This window comes from Eumetopias jubatus, unplaced genomic scaffold (assembly GCF_037043125.1).
Source record: "Eumetopias jubatus isolate StellerSeaLion01/CBP00866 unplaced genomic scaffold, mEumJub1_p1.0 scaffold_7, whole genome shotgun sequence".
Taxonomy (NCBI): Eukaryota; Metazoa; Chordata; class Mammalia; order Carnivora; family Otariidae; genus Eumetopias; species Eumetopias jubatus.
In genome coordinates, this window is record NW_028274813.1 from 82,377,453 (window position 1) to 82,381,910 (window position 4,458).

A 4,458-nucleotide genomic window follows, 5' to 3' on the forward strand; every position below is an offset into this window, starting at 1 on the left:
GAGTGGGGGTTCAGCCATGCCCAGTTCTAGGCTACAGCCACAGGAGTGGGTGGCAGAGGAGGGAAGAAGTCTGGTGAAGAGAAGTGGTCAAAGACCATGCATAAGTGGTAGAGGTGTTGGGTGGGTCATCCATGTCCATGACCTTCCTGTCTGCCCTCTCTGAGACAGCTCCTTCATCCCCTGCCACCACACCTTCACCTGCCTCTTTTCTTTCCATAGCATCTCTGCCTCACATGATATTATGCACCACTTAGGTATTTGGGATTGTCTTTGCTCCTGTGGGAATGTAGGAACCTTGAGGGCCAGGACATTTTCTCTCTGGTTTACTCCTATACCCTCAATTCTAAGAACAGTACCGCTGCAATGAACAAGCACTCAACAATATTTTCTTTTAAAGATTTTATTTATTTACTTGACAGAGAGAGACACGGTGAGAGAGGGAATACAAGCAGGGGGAGTGGGAGAGGGAGAAGCAGGCTTCCCACGGAGCAGGGAGCCCGATGCGGGGCTCCATCCCAGGACCCTGGGACCATGACCTGAGCCGAAGGCAGACGCTTAACCACTGAGCCACCCAGGCACCCCTCAACAATATTTTTTGAATGAAAGAATGAACGTTAACATCTTGAAAAAGAATGAAGGAGTGGTTGTGGAGAGGAAGATTGTGAGCCCGGCACTAGAGTGTTCTGTGAATAAGTGGAAATGGTCTAGATTATGTAAATGTCTGTAACTAGAAGGGATGGTGCCTAGTTTGGTCTAATGGCATGGCCTTCAAAGAAGTTGGAGTTTTTTTTTTTTTTTTTGGCCAGAGATATTTTCCTTTCTTTAATAAATTATAAGTACTTTTTCCATTTATCAAAGTTCCTCAAAGAATTCCCAAAACTACTGAATCTTCTTCATTCTTCAGGAATTATTCATCCACAGAGTAAACCACCGTTTCATATCTTAAATCCCAGGGCTCTCATGCACTCCTTGTGGGCCTCGATCAGGTGTCCACAGTGCTCTTCTCCTTTCTCAATGATGCAAGCATCGCGCGCCTTCTTGGTCTCCGGGCAGGCGCAGCAGGGCTTCAGCGGCTTCTTCTCCTGTGAGTCAGACGGGGCAGGGCTTGTGGCCGCCAGACCTGGGATCTTTGAAGCCTAAAGCAGCAACTAGCACCGCCACCCTACACTCTCCCAGGCTTGGCGAAGCAGAAGTTGGAGTTTTAAAAGTGGGAGGAGGAAGGAGGAAAATCCTAGAAATAGCCATCAGGAACAAGGAGGACAACTCCCCACCTCTAGGCAAGCTGGTGTGAGGAATGTAGGGGAAGACGTAGACACCACAGGAGGTGGTGCAAGGGAATTGTGTTTTGGGGACCAGGGAGGTTTCCCTTAGAGCAAGAAGGTGAAAGAATTTTCAGAGCAAAGGTTGAATATATGGGGAGATGTTGGATAATAAACTATGAGTTCCAGGAAGCAAAGTGAAAGGATTTGGGCTATAGGGTCAGCTTAGGGAATTACAGAGTTATATGGCAGTGAGAGTCTGGAGGATGAGGATCACGAAGGTTTTCAGGTTTCTGGTGGTGATGGGGGACACAAGGGATGGTCCTTCAGGGGAAGGTGGGGAAACTGTTCTCATCTTACCTCCTCCTCCAGTCTGGGCCCTTGGGTGGTAGTGAGGCAGCCATGTTGGGGGGGGGAGGGGGGAAGCCTTGCCAGCTACCAGCTGTTCAGAATGGGAGGTGAGGGGGCAATGAGTATTGTAAGGAGAGCTAAGTGGGCACACAAGAGGAAGTAATTGTCCCAACCTTTTTTTTTTTTTTAAAGATTTTAGTTATTTATTTGACAGAGAGAGACACAGTGAGAGAGGGAACACAGGCAGGGGGAGTGGGAAGGGGAGAAGCAGGCTTCCCGCCGAGCAGGGAGCCCGATGCGGGGCTCGATCCCAGGACCCTGGGATCATGACCTGAGCCGAAGGCAGACGCTTAACTGACTGAGCCACCCAGGCGCCCTGTCCCAAACTTTCTTATAAGCAGTTATGTAACTTAGGCAAAATGGACATAATTTTCCTTATCTATGAAGTGGAAAGGAGAGGAGGTCCCTACTACCTGTGAAAATCTCGGTCTTTCTCTCCTTCTCTTCCCGACCTTCTGTCTCAGCCTCCCTATCACTTGGCCAAGGCTTAACGCTTCTTAGGCCCTCACTTTATATTCATCACACTTCTGCTGTCAGGATAGCTGGGACCCAGAGCCAAGGCCCACCCTCCTCCCCCTCCCTGGCTCCAAATGCTCCTTGCACTGTCCCATGCTGCTCTAATCCCGAAGCAACCAAGGGGGTTAGGCATGCCCTCCCCTGGGCATTGAAGTGAACCTCAGGCATGAGTAAGGAGAGGAAACTTCCCACAGGCAGTGGGGAAAACTCTAGCAGGGACAAGTGACAAAGCCACAGACTGACATGGAGAGCCTCCCCAGGCCCTGTAAAAGGGAACAAAGCCAGCAACCATGGCTCAGGGATGAGCTGTTCACGATCCAGCAGCTCTGAGAGCCTGGGGCTGGGCCCAGGGAACCGGCCAGCACAAGGTCTTGACCAGGGGCTTGATCTGAAGCCTGGACTAGGATGTGGGGGGAGTTGGATTCCCATTCAGGTCTCACCAACAGCAAGTATGTGATCCTACCTGATCCACTGGGAAGGGGTAGTAGTAGCTACCTTTCCTACCTCACTTGTTGGAAACGTGAGATCATAAATGCCAACACTCACTGAGCTCTCAACGTGTGTCAGACATTAAGTAATCCTCACAACAACCCTCTAAATTCGGCTCTACTAGGGTCCCCCTACTATGTAAAAAGACAACAGAGGCACAGAACATCTAGGTAATTTGCCTAAAGTCCCACAGCCAGTAAGTGACAGAGCCAGGATCTTAAGCTCTAAACCATATATTGGAGACTTCCTGTCATTTGGGTCCCTCAACAACCTGTGAAGTAGGTTCTATTGTCCATTCTACAAATAAAGAAGAAAGGGCTCAGAGGGGTTGAGTTATTTGCCCATGGCCCACTGGGCTGACTGGTGGCAGAATCAGGATCCGAACCCAGGCCCAACTCCAAAACTGATTCTCTTCTCACTGGGCCATCTCACTCCCAGCAACCGAGCCAGGACGAGCCTTCAGGCTGCCCACACGAGGCCCCAGCTGTGAAAACAGGAGAAGAAATGACCGTCTAACCCTGGGCAGGTCCGGAAGGTTGGAGGAGGCAGCTGGCCAGCCGGCTGCAGGAAGTATTTTGCTGAGATACATCTCCATCACTCCAGAACTCAGGCAGCCGTATCCACCCCGCCTGAAACTCACCCAGAAGAGGTGGATTTTCTGATGCATAGAAGACTGAGACCGGCCCATGTCTCCGTCTTCTGGAAGAGCTAGGCTGGGTAGGTGGGTGTTTACGTTCCAGGTTCTTTAGAGAATCTCTGGAGACTTCTAGTGGGGCTTGGCCTCACCATTTCTCAAGTTGGATAACTGAGACAATAACTCCTTCGATGAGTCTTTTTCTGGTGTCTTTGATGTGTGACTCGAGGCAGGAGGTGGGGACAAAGACGGGTCAGGCGCAGGGAGGAGAAGCCGCGGGTCAGGAGAGGAGGTGTGCCGGGTCCAGAGCCTGATGAGAGTGTACTGATGATGGTGAAGCCACATGGTCCTGGGACTTAAAACCACTTACACTGAAAGTCTAGAGGCTCCATCTTCATCTTTTTTTTTTTTTTAAGATTTCATTTATTTATTTGACAGAGAGAGAAAGAGAAAGAACAAGTAGGCAGGCATTACAGGCAGAGGGAGAGGAAGAAGCAGACTCCCCGCTGAGCAGAGAGCCTAATGCGGGGCTCGATCCCAGGACCCCGGGATCATGACCCGAGCCAAAGGCAGATGCTTAACCAAATGAGTCACCCAGGTGCCCCTTCATCTTCATCTTGTGGCTGCATCACCATATTCTGCTGCCCAGGCCCACCCATAACACGAATACAGTATGTGCTCAATAAATGCTAATTAGCCCCCATAAAGGGCTCAAGAAAGGCTGTGGGGAGCATGGAGGTGGTGTTTTACCTGGGCCATGAAGGAAATTTAGTTGCAGAGATGGGGGAGAGCCTGAGAAAACAGCATGAGCAAGGATGCCTGGTACATTGGCAGGAGACGAGATTAGACCATAACTCGGAGTTCCTGAGTCTTTTACCTCTGGGGACCTGGTAACACACGGTAATTTACACTTCCCATTCTCTAGACTTTGACTTCTCTTAGGCCCAGGATGGCACTCTGCTCCACAAGTCTTATCCCTGGCATGGAGCTGCATCAGCCCAGGGGAAAACCTTTTACAAATTGCCACCAAGAGGCTGACAGGGGTGTGACCTGATGATCTGACTCATCCTGTCCACGGCATTGACCACACTCAGTGCTTTAGGGCTGTCTGCAATGCTGGAAATGTTCTCTAGCTCTCCTAGCCAATAG

At 50.3% G+C, this 4,458-nt stretch overlaps 1 pseudogene; it reads right to left on the bottom strand.

Annotated features, from left to right (window-relative positions):
* Nucleotides 1-795: 795 nt before the first annotated feature.
* LOC114221306 (cytochrome c oxidase copper chaperone pseudogene) lies at nt 796-3,363 on the bottom strand (annotated as a pseudogene).
* Nucleotides 3,364-4,458: the final 1,095 nt, after the last annotated feature.